We start from the raw sequence: 15,106 nt of genomic DNA on the forward strand, positions 1-15,106 counted from the left end.
TGTGAAAACTTGTTGCATCATTCCCAAGAAGACTCATGGCTGTACTAGCTCAAAAGGGTGCTTCTACTCAATACTGAGCAAAGGGTCTGAATACTTATGACCATGTGATATTTCAGTTTTTCTTTTTTAATAAATTTGCAAAAATTTCTACAATTCTGTTTTTTTTTTCAGTCAAGATGGGGTGCAGAGTGTACTTTAATGAGAAAAAAAATAAGCTTTTCAGAATTTACCAAATGGCTGCAATGAAACAAAATGAAAAATTTAAAGGGGTCTGAATACTTTCCATACCCACTGTATATGGTAAAAAACAAAATATAATGAATGGAAGTATCAAATAGACCACCAAATAAATATCCAAATATTTTTACAGGCCATACAGTTGCCACATTGAAAGCAACCTTGGGGCGGTTCCTAAGTCCCAAATGGATTATAATGTATAGGGATATAATGGCTTTGCGTTAGGAGATCCCTCAAGATTTGCCTGTGTTGCCTGTAAAAATATTTGCCGTACTACTACATTTGTATCAGCTGATGGAGCTAAAACCTTCTCAATAAAACATCATGTCATCATCATATGCCACATGCAGTTGCCCTAAAATTTACATCGGGTTAACCTCACGACAACTGAAAAATTGCACACGTGAACACGTACGCGACATCATGGCAGCTGAAATAGCTACTGATCCCTCACTACTGAAAACCTCGCCATTACAGAATGTTCCACCAATGTAACCAAAGTCATTCATGTTGAGAGGAATTTAGCAGGTTCAATGCAGTATCAGTGGTGGGAATATAAAGCGCCTTCTCACCCAAAAAAAATGCAGGTGGATCACTTTATTGGGAACTATGGTACCGCAAGGTCTGAATGAATCCTTAGGATTTGCATCATTTCTATGATCTGGGAATGTCTCTGCCCCCTCCTTGAGTGAATTTTAACATCTGTTTTAGTTTCATATCTTTGTATGAATTTTATTGGTTATATATTTTTTTTTAGCTAATTATCTCATTCTTTCTTTTTGAAAGATTACCCAGAATAAAAGCCATGTGTCCATACCCCCTGCATATCATGATCTGTTGAAAAAGAGGAAAAATCGGCTCTGTATTATTCTTGTTATTGATATAATCTGCAAATTTGATATGTATAATCTGTAATATCTGATAATATATGGTGTGTATACACTAATCATGTAATAGGTCATGTGTGACGATCGTAATTGTGGATGTATTTTATACAGGAAATGTTATGTATAGAATCATGATTGTTAGTCCTTTGTGTTGATAGTATATGTACTTATTATTATTATTATTTATTATTATAGCGCCATTTATTCCATGGCGCTTTTCATGTGAAAAGAAGTATACATAGCACAAACAATTACAATAATCTTGAACAAAACGAGTCAGCAACTGGTACAGGAGGAGCGAGGACCCTGCCCGCGAGGGCGCACAGTCTACTTATCAGCATTTATTTATAGTTTGCACAGCTGCACTTTGTATTTATACACTTTTACCTCTATGCTCCATCTCCATATGTGATTGCTGGGTGTGCATGCGTGTCTGCCGGGGCATCCTCCTGTCCACACACGCTGTGGCGCTCGCGTGATTGCGGGTATGCGCCGGCCGGATAGAGTTACCGCTGCAGTGATTGATGGGCGGGTGGGTGGTGACGATCCTGGCATGTGGACGCGCATGTGCCGGATTCACCAACATCATTGGACTGGACCACTCATGTGATCGTAAGGTCCGGCTTCATATAATGGGATTTTGTTGTATTTTCTGGCAACGCCCCCTGAGGAAGCATCATCACGAAAGCGCATGTTTGGGGAGTCTGGGCTGGAGACTCACCAGTGCATAAGACCATGGGTAATTAACCTTGAATATAATGGACACTTGTCTGGTTCTCCGTGCAATGAGCTGCATACATAGGATGTTATACAGCATGAACTCTAAGTGCTGTTACCTTGTACTTTGTGGATTTGTGTTTTATCACATCTTGACATTGTTTATACATATCTAATATAGTTAGTACCAAAACTGGATATTTATTTGGTGGTCTATTTGATACTTCCATTCATTATATTTTGATTTTTTTACCATATACAGTATATATACCACCCACATAAATGTGTACATCTATATGCACAGGGTTCATTTATGCAGTTGTGACCTATTTGGGTAATATACTATAGAATTGCTGCAGTCCACTGTACAGAACGCACTTTTCCCATTGGTCGGTTGGCAGCTGGGTGACACTTACAGCCCTAACACGGGGATCTTTTTCTTCACCCATATCTTGCAAATTTGCCCTATATGTATTTGCATTTATGTATTTTTATATTGGACTTAATAAAGGAATTTTTAATATGTAGCTTGAACTCAATGTCCTCCGTTTTTTCAATGATTTATAGAGTTTGCTATAGTGTTGGGCACCAGAGACAGTATTGTAACTTAGGATGAAGTACTGTAACGTTATTTGTATTTTTATTAATGTGCTACAATTTTTAGAAGGGTTCAGAAAAGTAAACTAAATGTAATCTAGCTTGTTTGTTAGTGAATTATTGAAAGGTATTCAAAGACATGGTTGGAGCAGTAAATAATTCACTTTACGGATCACATAGTAGGCCAAGAAACCTAAACAAAAGAATGGTGGTACTAAACAACCAAAAATATTAGCTTTACTTTTTTGTACCATGTAGTATTTATAGAGTGCATAGAGAGTAAAGAATGCATTCAAGTACATGATACAAACCCACAGAGATGTCATTGAATAGAATGTGTTTGCTAGTGAATTACAATGGCTACCACCTTGTTACACTGAAAGAAACGTCATAAAATGTTAATAGGACAGGTGCCTGTGAGCAATTGCAGTCAGAAGATCCTTGTCCTCTCTTTTTGTGCTACCAATGAATATTCTGATCTCATACTCGAGATACTGGGGATGCCGAGGTAACAAGAGGCTGCTGACACTGCTGTCCACTTTGTCTTTCTTATCTAAACCTGAAGATACCAGTGGTTTTGAGGTAATAAGAGGTTTCTCACACTTTATCCACCCTATTTTTTTTTATTAAATATTGGGGATACCAGGAGTTCTAAGGTAAGAAAAGGTTGCCCACACTGCTATCCACGCTGCCTTTCTGATTTAATATAGGAGATACCAGGGGGCTGTAGTAAGAAGAGGCTTTTCAAACTTCTGTCCACACTGTCTTTCTGATCTAAAACTGGAGATACCAGGAGTGGTGAGGTAATAAGAGGCTTCTCACACTGCTGTCCACCCTGTCTTTCTGATCAAATACTGGGGATAGCAGGAATGCTAAGATAAGAAGAGGCTGCTCACACTGCTGTCCACCCTGTCTTTCTGATCAAATACTGGGGATACCAGGAGTGCTAAGGTAAGAAGATGCTGCTCACGCTACTATCCACGCTGACTTTCTGATCTGATACTGGAGATACCAGGGGGCTATAGTAAGAAGAGGCTGCCCACACTTCTGTCCACCCTATCTTTCTGATCTAAAACTGGAGATACCAGGGGTGGATAGGTAAGAAGAGGCTTCTCACACTGTTGTCTACCCTATCTTTCTGATCAAACACTGGAGATATCTGGAGTGCTGAGGTAAGAAGAGGCTGCTCACACTGCTGTCCACCCTGTCTTTCCAAATTCTGAGCTGCTGCGGTGACTTGGAAAAAAACAATACCATATGCTGTCAAGCTATCTCCATCTTACAGCAGATGCTCAGAAAAATAGGGTGGGCCCAGCCATTTTCCCCGTCGCCACCATTTTCTCACTGCTGCAGCTGCGTGTTAGACGGCACCGCTGTTGCTGTGTGCTCTATACCTTGTTAATTTCAAGCCAATTTTCGCACAAATCTACAGATAGCTTGGGAGTAGGGAATAGTTGTGATTGCAGTCCTTTTAAGGACTAGGTTACAGCATTTCCTACGACTTTTATCAGGCAGGTCTGTGCTCTTAATTAGATAGGTTGGGAGTAAAGACTAATTGTAATTGCAGTCCTTTTCAGGACTAAGTTAGATCAGTTCCTATCAGTTTTTGCCAGGCAGGTCTGTGCCAGTGCTGTGCAAGTTTTTTTCACAGCATTTGGCTAAATCTAGCAAAGCTAATCCTTTTTGGCCTATTGCAGAGTGTGTTAGTCAGTGGAGTAGCCTATCTGTGTTGCAAGCTACACGACCTGTGTATAGAATACCAATTTTTTTACTGCACCTAGTGAAGTAAAACCTTTTGGGCATAGCATCATTCTATTAGTCCATCTATACTGACCTCCATCAGGTTGCAAATTGAATATAATTTTTTTCTGCATCTACCTCTGAAAAAATATTTGGGCTTCTAGCTGTGTGTGGGACTTGTTCTATTAGTCCAGCTATACTGACCTCCATCAGGTTGCAAATTGAATATAATATTTTTCTGCATCTAGCTCTGAAAAAATATTTGGCCTTCTAGCAGTGTGTGGGACTTGTTCTATTAGTCCATCTATACTGACCTCCATCAGGTTGCAAATTGAATATAATTTTTTTCTGCATCTAGCTCTGAAAAAATATTTGGCCTTCTAGCAGTGTGTGGGACTTGTTCTATTAGTCCATCTATACTGACCTCCATCAGGTTGCAAATTGAATATAATATGTTTCTGCATCTAGCTCTGAAAAAATATTTGGCCTTCTAGCAGTGTGTGGGACTTGTTCTATTAGTCCATCTATACTGACCTCCATCAGGTTGCAAATTGAATATAATTTTTTTCTGCATCTAGCTCTGAAAAAATATTTGGCCTTCTAGCAGTGTGTGGGACTTGTTCTATTAGTCCATCCATACTGACCTCCATCGGGTTGCAAATTGAATATAATTTTTTTCTGCATCTAGCTCTGAAAAAATATTTGGCCTTCTAGCAGTGTGTGGGACTTGTTCTCTTAGGCCATCTATACTGACCTCCATCAGGTTGCAAACTAAATATAATTTTTTTCTGCATCTACCTCTGAAAAAATATTTGGGCTTCTAGCTGTGTGAGGGACTTGTTCTATTTGTCCATCTATACTGACCTCCATCAGGTTGCAAATTGAATATAATATTTTTCTGCATCTAGCTCTGAAAAAATATTTGGCCTTCTAGCAGTGTGTGGGACTTGTTCTGTTAGTCCATCTATACTGACCTCCATCAGGTTGCAAATTGAATATAATATTTTTCTTCATCTAGCTCTGAAAAAATATTTGGCCTTCTAGCAGTGTGTGGGACTTGTTCTATTAGTCCATCTATACTGACCTCCATCATGTTGCAAATTGAATATAATTTTTTTATGCATCTAGCTCTGAAAAAATATTTGCGCTTCTAGCTGTGTGTGGGACATGTTCTATTAGTCCATCTATACTGACCTCCATCAGGTTGCAAATTGAATATAATATTTTTCTGCATCTAGCTCTGAAAAAATATTTGGCCTTCTAGCAGTGTGTGGGACTTGTTCTATTAGTCCATCTATACTGACCTCCATCAGGTTGCAAATTGAATATAATATTTTTCTGCATCTAGCTCTGAAAAAATATTTGGCCTTCTAGCAGTGTGTGGGACTTGTTCTATTAGTCCATCTATACTGACCTCCATCAGGTTGAAAATTGAATATAATATTTTTCTGCATCCAGCTCTGAAAAAATATTTGGGCTTCTAGCAGTGTGTGGGACTTGTTCTATTAGTCCATCTATACTGACCTCCATCAGGTTGCAAATTGAATATAATTTTTTTCTGCATCTAGCTCTGAAAAAATATTTGGCCTTCTAGCAGTGTGTGGGACTTGTTCTATTAGTCCATCTATACTGACCTCCATCAGGTTGCAAATTGAATATAATTTTTTTCTGCATCTAGCTCTGAAAAAATATTTGGCCTTCTAGCAGTGTGTGGGACTTGTTCTATTAGTCCATCTATACTGACCTCCATCAGGTTGCAAATTGAATATAATTTTTTTCTGCATCTACCTCTGCAAAAATATTTGGGCTTCTAGCTGTGTGTGGGACTTGTTCTATTAGTCCATCTTTACTGACCTCCATCAGGTTGCAAATTGAATATAATATTTTTCTGCATATAGCTCTGAAATAATATTTGGCCTTCTAGCAGTGTGTGGGACTTATACTATTAGTCCATCTATACTGACCTCCATCAGGTTGCAAATTGAATATTATATTTTTCTGCATCTAGCTCTGAAAAAATATTTGGGCTTCTAGCAGTGTGCGGGACTTGTTCTATTAGTCCATCTATACTGACCTCCATCAGGTTGCAAATTGAATATCATTTTTTTATGCATCTAGCTCTGAAAAAATATTTGGCCTTCTAGAAGTGTGTGGGACTTGTTCTATTAGTCCATCTATACTGACCTCCATCAGGTTGCAAATTGAATATAATTTTTTTCTGCATCTAGCTCTGAAAAAATATTTGGCCTTCTAGCAGTGTGTGGGACTTGTTCTATTAGTCCATCTATACTGACCTCCATCAGGTTGCAAATTGAATATAGTTTTTTTCTGCATCTACCTCTGAAAAAATATTTGGGCTTCTAGCTGTGTGTGGGACTTGTTCTATTTGTCCATCTATACTGACCTCCATCAGGTTGCAAATTGAATGTAATATTTTTCTGCATCTAGCTCTGAAAAAATATTTGGCCTTCTAGCAGTGTGTGGGACTTGTTCTGTTAGTCCATCTATACTGACCTCCATCAGGTTGCAAATTGAATATAATATGTTTCTGCATCTAGCTCTGAAAAAATATTTGGCCTTCTAGCAGTGTGTGGGACTTGTTCTATTAGTCCATCTATACTGACCTCCATCAGGTTGCAAATTGAATATAATTTTTTTCTGCATCTAGCTCTGAAAACATATTTGGCCTTCTAGCAGTGTGTGGGACTTGTTCTATTAGTCCATCTATACTGACCTCCATCGGGTTGCAAATTGAATATAATTTTTTTCTGCATCTAGCTCTGAAAAAATATTTGGCCTTCTAGCAGTGTGTGGGACTTGTTCTATTAGGTCATCAATACTGACCTCCATCAGGTTGCAAACTGAATATAATTTTTTTCTGCATCTAGCTCTGAAAAAATATTTGGCCTTCTAGCAGTGTGTGGGACTTGTTCTATTAGTCCATCTATACTGACCTCCATCGGGTTGCAAATTGAATATAATTTTTTTCTGCATCTAGCTCTGAAAAAATATTTGGCCTTCTAGCAGTGTGTGGGACTTGTTCTATTAGTCCATCTATACTGACCTCCATCAGGTTGCAAATTGAATATAGTTTTTTTCTGCATCTACCTCTGAAAAAATATTTGGGCTTCTAGCTGTGTGTGGGACTTGTTCTATTTGTCCATCTATACTGACCTCCATCAGGTTGCAAATTGAATATAATATTTTTCTGCATCTAGCTCTGAAAAAATATTTGGCCTTCTAGCAGTGTGTGGGACTTGTTCTGTTAGTCCATCTATACTGACCTCCATCAGGTTGCAAATTGAATATAATATGTTTCTGCATCTAGCTCTGAAAAAATATTTGGCCTTCTAGCAGTGTGTGGGACTTGTTCTATTAGTCCATCTATACTGACCTCCATCAGGTTGCAAATTGAATATAATTTTTTTCTGCATCTAGCTCTGAAAAAATATTTGGCCTTCTAGCAGTGTGTGGGACTTGTTCTATTAGTCCATCTATACTGACCTCCATCGGGTTGCAAATTGAATATAATTTTTTTCTGCATCTAGCTCTGAAAAAATATTTGGCCTTCTAGCAGTGTGTGGGACTTGTTCTCTTAGGCCATCTATACTGACCTCCATCAGGTTGCAAACTGAATATAATTTTTTTCTGCATCTACCTCTGAAAAAATATTTGGGCTTCTAGCTGTGTGTGGGACTTGTTCTATTTGTCCTTCTATACTGACCTCCATCAGGTTGCAAATTGAATATAATATTTTTCTGCATCTAGCTCTGAAAAAATATTTGGCCTTCTAGCAGTGTGTGGGACTTGTTCTGTTAGTCCATCTATACTGACCTCCATCAGGTTGCAAATTGAATATAATATTTTTCTTCATCTAGCTCTGAAAAAATATTTGGCCTTCTAGCAGTGTGTGGGACTTGTTCTATTAGTCCATCTATACTGACCTCCATCATGTTGCAAATTGAATATAATTTTTTTATGCATCTAGCTCTGAAAAAATATTTGCGCTTCTAGCTGTGTGTGGGACATGTTCTATTAGTCCATCTATACTGACCTCCATCAGGTTGCAAATTGAATATAATATTTTTCTGCATCTAGCTCTGAAAAAATATTTGGCCTTCTAGCAGTGTGTGGGACTTGTTCTATTAGTCCATCTATACTGACCTCCATCAGGTTGCAAATTGAATATAATATTTTTCTGCATCTAGCTCTGAAAAAATATTTGGCCTTCTAGCAGTGTGTGGGACTTGTTCTATTAGTCCATCTATACTGACCTCCATCAGGTTGAAAATTGAATATAATATTTTTCTGCATCCAGCTCTGAAAAAATATTTGGGCTTCTAGCAGTGTGTGGGACTTGTTCTATTAGTCCACCTATACTGACCTCCATCAGGTTGCAAATTGAATATAATTTTTTTCTGCATCTAGCTCTGAAAAAATATTTGGCCTTCTAGCAGTGTGTGGGACTTGTTCTATTAGTCCATCTATACTGACCTCCATCAGGTTGCAAATTGAATATAATTTTTTTCTGCATCTAGCTCTGAAAAAATATTTGGCCTTCTAGCAGTGTGTGGGACTTGTTCTATTAGTCCATCTATACTGACCTCCATCAGGTTGCAAATTGAATATAATTTTTTTCTGCATCTACCTCTGCAAAAATATTTGGGCTTCTAGCTGTGTGTGGGACTTGTTCTATTAGTCCATCTTTACTGACCTCCATCAGGTTGCAAATTGAATATAATATTTTTCTGCATCTAGCTCTGAAAAAATATTTGGCCTTCTAGCAGTGTGTGGGACTTATACTATTAGTCCATCTATACTGACCTCCATCAGGTTGCAAATTGAATATAATATTTTTCTGCATCTAGCTCTGAAAAAATATTTGGGCTTCTAGCAGTGTGCGGGACTTGTTCTATTAGTCCATCTATACTGACCTCCATCAGGTTGCAAATTGAATATAATTTTTTTCTACATCTAGCTCTGAAAAAATATCTGGCCTTCTAGCAGTGTGTGGGACTTATACTATTAGTCCATCTATACTGACTGTAAAGGGTCTGGGAGGCGGAACCTCTGAGCTACTATACAAGGGGGCGGTCCTTGTAAAGGAGCGGGTGGCGACCAGGCAGGCAGTCACAGCAGATGACCGGGACAGTCTCTGGAAGAACGGGCAGGAGGTCACGGCAAGTGACCGGGGCAGCCTCTGGATGAACGGGCAGATGGTCACGGCAAGTGACCGGGGCAGTCTCTGGATGAACGGGCAGATGGTCACGGCAAGTGACCGGGGCAGTCTCAGGATGAACGGGTAGATGGTCACGGCAAGTGACCGGGGCAGTCTCTGGGTAAAGGGTTGGTACGACCTGTGGCGGCTGATGGTAGACGTGAGCTCCCAGGTGAGCAGGCGAGAGTCTCTGGATAAACGGGTGGTCACGGCATGTGACGGCGGAGCCTCCAGGAAGACCAACAGACAGGCGGCAGATGAGCGCTCCCAGGTGAGCGGGCAGAAGTCTCTGGACAGGCGGGTGGTCACAGCACGTGACGGCAGAGCCTCCAGGTAGGCTAGGAGACAGGCAGCAGATGAGCGCTCCCAGGTGAGCGGGCAGGAGTCACTGGACAGGCAGGTGGTCACAGCACGTGACGGCGGAGCCTCCAGGTAGGCTAGCAGGCAGGTAGCAGATGTGCGCTCCCAGGTGAGCGGGCAAGCTGGTCCATAGACAGACTGACATGAGTTGGAAGGCAGACCGTCGGACCTCAGGCAAGCAGGCAGGTAGCTGATGTGCGCTCCCAGGTGAGCGGGCAAGCTGGTCCTTAGACAGACTGACAGGAGTTGTAAGGCAGACCGTCGGACCTCAGGCTAGCAGGCAGGTAGCAGAATATCAGGCAGGAATAAGACAGCAAGCTGACAGGAATCTGGCAGGTATCTGGCAGGTAACTGGCAATGGGACCTGAGGGCTGAAGCAGAGTAGTGAACAGTGCAACAACATTGCTCGAGCACCTCCATTTTGGAGGAGGTGCCTTATATATGGTGAAGTCCTCCGGCCATTGGCCGGGGACTCCTTAGGACGGCGCGCGCGGCCCCTTTAAGAGGGAGGGAGAGCGCGCGCGCGCGCCCTAAGCACAGTGGCCGGGAAGGAGCGCGCGCTGCCAGCAGAGCGGGAGGAGGACGCCGGGCACGGAGCAGAGAGGTGAGGGGAACAGCGTCCCTGCCTAGCAGAGGGCAGGGACGCCGGCGCTACAGTACCCCCCCCTTTAGGCCCCCCTTTTTTAGGCCAGACAGAAATTTAGCAAGGATAAGAGGGGCATGGATGTTCTCCCGGGGCTCCCACGTTCTCTCCTCAGGACCAAACCCCTTCCAATCTACTAGAAAAAAGGTCTTTCCTCTTACCCTTTTGGTGGCAAGAATGTTCTCTACCTCAAACTCGTCCTCAGCAGAAACCAGAGCAGGAGGCGTACCTGTAGACTTGGAAAAAGAGTTAAGTACCACAGGTTTGAGGAGAGATACATGGAAGGAGTTAGGGATCCGTAAGTTGGCCGGGAGTTTCAATTTATAGGCCACCGGGTTGATCTGACTGATGACCTCCAGAGGACCGATGAACCGAGGCCCTAACTTGTTAGAAGGTATCTTGAGTCGGATATATTTAGATGAGAGCCAGACTTTATCTCTAGGACGAAATTGTGGAGGATCCAGGCGTTTTTTGTCAGCGTGTCTTTTCATCCGTTCGGACGACTGAAGGAATGCGGATCGGGTACTCTCCCAAATGGAGGAAAATTTGCTAACGAGAGATTCCGCAGCCGGGTTGTCCACAGAGGTGGAGACAGGAAAAGGAATCCGAGGATGCTGACCGAAGACTACAAAAAACGGGGATTTGGAGGAGGATTCGCTCTCGTGATTGTTATAAGAGAACTCGGCCCATGGTAGGAGATCCACCCAGTCTGAATGATGGGCATTAACGAAGTGCCGGAGGTAACTGGTCAGGTTCTGATTGATCCGCTCCACTTGACCATTGGACTGTGGGTGGTAAGCGGAAGAGAAGTCCAGGGTGACGTCTAGCAGTTTACAAGTGGCTCTCCAGAAGCGTGAGGTGAACTGTACCCCACGATCCGACACGATGTGGAGGGGCAGGCCATGAAGACGAAAGATGTGACGAATAAAGTCTTTAGCTAGCTCGGGTGCAGACGGGAGGCCTGGCAGGGGAACGAAATGAGCCATCTTGGAGAAGCGGTCAGCGACCACCCAAATGACCGTACAACCGGCAGAGACTGGGAGGTCAGTTATAAAGTCCATTGCTATATGCTGCCAGGGGGCAGCAGGTACAGAAAGCGGAAGGAGGCGACCGGCTGGCAGATGTCTCGGAACCTTGTTGCGGGCGCAGGACACACAGGCAGAAACAAAGTCTATTACGTCCTTGTGCAGGGTAGGCCACCAGTAGTGCCGGGTAATAAGCTGGAGGGTCTTTTTCTGACCGGCATGGCCAGCCAGTTTAGACGAGTGACCCCAGTGAAGGATCTTCTCCCGATCAGGTACTGATACGAACGTCTTTCCGGGAGGGAGACGATTTAGACTCACGGGAGCCACCTGCATTACTCTGGCGGGATCGATGATGTGTTTCGGATCTTCCTCGAGATCAGACACCAGAAAGGATCGAGACAAGGCATCCGCCTTGACGTTTTTGTCAGCCGGGCGAAAATGAAGAACAAAATCAAAGCGAGCAAAAAACAAGGACCACCGGGCTTGGCGCGGGTTAAGTCTCTGGGCATGATGGAGGTAAGCCAAGTTCTTGTGGTCAGTGTAAATTATTACCGGGTGAAGAGCCCCCTCGAGCAGGTAACGCCACTCTTCCAATGCCAGTTTGATGGCCAATAACTCTCGGTCTCCTATGGAATAATTGCGCTCTGAGGAGGAGAAGAGTTTAGAGAAGAAGCCGCAAGTTACCATCCTCCCGGAAGATGATTTTTGAGTAAGTACCGCTCCGGCTCCAGAGGAGGAGGCGTCAACTTCCAGGAAGAACTGCTTGTTGCCGTCCGGGCGATGCAGCACCGAGGCGGAAGAGAAGGCCTGTTTTAAGGAAAGAAAGGCCTCCTCTGCTTCGGGCGGCCACTCTTTGGGATTAGTACTCTTACGGGTGAGCGCGGAAATTGGGGCAGTCCGGGAAGAGAAGTGTGGTATGAAGAGGCGGTAGTAGTTGGCGAAGCCCAGGAACCGCTGAATGGCCTTCAACCCCTCCGGTCGAGGCCATTTCTCGATGGCAGACAGTTTCTCTGGATCCATTCGTAGGCCGGTCTGAGAAATAATGTAGCCCAAAAACGGAAGCGAGGTCTGCTCAAAGAGGCACTTCTCGTATTTAGCGAAGAGGTGATTCTGCCTGAGCCTGAGCAGGACCTGACGAACGTCCCTCCGGTGAGTCTGGTGATCCGGAGAGAAGACCAAGATGTCGTCCAGGTACACCACTACGCAGGAGTAGAGAAGGTCCCGGAAGATGTCATTGACCAACTCTTGAAAGATGGCAGGAGCGTTACAGAGACCAAAGGGCATTACCAGATATTCATAGTGGCCGACCCGGGTGTTGAATGCCGTCTTCCATTCATCCCCCTGACGGATACGAACCAGGTTGTACGCCCCACGGAGGTCCAGTTTGGTGAAGATTCTAGCCCCCCTCAGACGATCAAATAACTCCGGAATGAGCGGAAGGGGGTACTTATTCTTCACCGTGATCTGGTTAAGGCCTCTATAGTCTATACAGGGACGGAGAGAACCGTCCTTCTTTTTGACGAAAAAGAAGCCTGCTCCCGCCGGGGAGGTAGATTTCCGGATGAATCCCCTGGCCAGATTCTCCTCAATATATTCGGACATCGACCGGGTCTCAGCAGCGGATAATGGATAAATACGCCCACGGGGAGGAGTAGTACCGGGTAACAGGTCGATAGGGCAGTCGTATGGTCTATGAGGGGGTAGTGTCTCTGCCTCCTTTTTATTAAAGACATCAGCATAAGACTAATAAGGAATCGGAAGTCCAGGTAGATTAGCTGGGGTAGGAGAAGGACGGACGGGATGGACGGGAACCAGACAGGTCTTATGGCAGTCCTGTCCCCAGCGAAGGACCTCTCCGGTCTGCCAGTCAAGCACGGGTGCATGTCTCTGGAGCCAAGGTAGACCTAGCAAGAGGGCGTGAGAGAGTCCAGGCAGAACATGAAAGGAGATACTCTCAGAATGCAGCATTCCCACCTGCAGAGTAATGGATTCGGTGATGAGTTGGATGGGGCGTGGTAAGAGACCCCCATCCACGGCAGCAACAGACAAGGGTACAGCCAGAGGTTTGGTGGGGATGCGGTATTTCTCTACCAGGGACTGTGAAATAAGATTCCCGGCTGCTCCAGAGTCAAGTTGGACTAGTTCGAAATAACGGTTCTCCCCTCAGACGATTGAGACTGACAGCAGCAGAGATGGAGAGGATTTATTCTTGTCTAGGTCGACCTCTCTGAGCGAACCTAGACACAGGCGTTTCCCGACCTCTCCGGGCAGGCACGGATCCGGTGCTCCTTACTGCCACAGTAGAAGCAGCTCCCCTCGGCACGGCGTAAGTCCTGACGGGTTTTGACCATCTTGGTCTGGTCGACCTGCATAGGCTCAGGAGAGTGTACCTGGGGAGAGATGGAGGGAGTGACGGGTTTCTGAAAAGTAGGAGCTAGACGTGGAAACCTCCTCTCACGGGTGACCTCTTTGGCACGCTCCTGGAACCGTAGGTCAATCCGGGTGGCAAGAGTTATTAGGTCATCGAGAGTGGTAGGAATGTCCCGACCGGCAAGTTCATCTTTAATACGGCCTGACAGACCCTCCCAGAGGACGGATACCAGAGCGTCGTTATCCCAGGCCAGCTCCGAGGCAAGGGTACGGAACCGTATGGCATATTGGCCCACGGTGAGACCTCCCTGACGGAGGCATAGCAGTGATGATGCGGATGAGGTCTTCCGTCCGGGTTCGTCGAAGACTTTCCGGAAAGCCGTGAGAAAGGCAGGCAAGTCGGACACCAGGGGGTCTCCTCTCTCCCATAGAGGATTTAGCCAGGCCAGGGCCTCCCCGGTGAGATGGGACATGATGAAGGCAATTTTGGCCCAGTCGGAGTTAAACTGGTGGGACAATAGTTCAAAGTGCAGGGTGCACTGATTTATGAAGCCCCGAGCCTGGGCGGAGTCGCCTCTGAAGCGAGGAGGTGCAGAAAGCCGGGGTCCGGGGTAGGATACCATGGTATTAGTGGGCAGCGGAGCTGCCGGATTGCGAGTCATGGCACTGGCGGAGGTTGCTGGCGGAGCAGTCAGAGTGTCCAGGCGAGAATTGACATTCCGCAGGTGACCCAGGATGGACTCCTGTTGGGACCTCTGACGGGACAGTTCATGACACAGGTCCGAGAGCGAGGGAGCTTGGGTGCCACCGGGTTCCATGGCCCGAGCAAACTGTAACGGGTCTGGGAGGCGGAACCTCTGAGCTACTATACAAGGGGCCGGTCCTTGTAAGGGAGCGGGTGGCGACCAGGCAGGCAGTCACAGCAGATGACCGGGACAGTCTCTGGAAGAACGGGCAGGAGGTCACGGCAAGTGACCGGGGCAGTCTCTGGATGAACGGGCAGATGGTCACGGCAAGTGACCGGGGCAGTCTCTGGATGAACGGGCAGATGGTCACGGCAAGTGACCGGGGCAGTCTCAGGATGAACGGGCAGATGGTCACGGCAAGTGACCGGGGCAGTCTCTGGGTAAAGGGTTGGTACGACCTGTGGCGGCTGATGGTAGACGTGAGCTCCCAGGTGAGCAGGCGAGAGTCTCTGGATAAACGGGTGGTCACGGCATGTGACGGCGGAGCCTCCAGGAAGACCAACAGACAGGCGGCAGATGAGCGCTCCCAGGTGAGCGGGCAGAAGTCTCTGGACAGGCGGAAGGTC

This window comes from Phyllobates terribilis, unplaced genomic scaffold, assembly GCF_046119375.1.
Source record: "Phyllobates terribilis strain yellow unplaced genomic scaffold, ASM4611937v1 Scaffold_4__5_contigs__length_816908805, whole genome shotgun sequence".
Taxonomy (NCBI): domain Eukaryota; kingdom Metazoa; phylum Chordata; class Amphibia; order Anura; family Dendrobatidae; genus Phyllobates; species Phyllobates terribilis.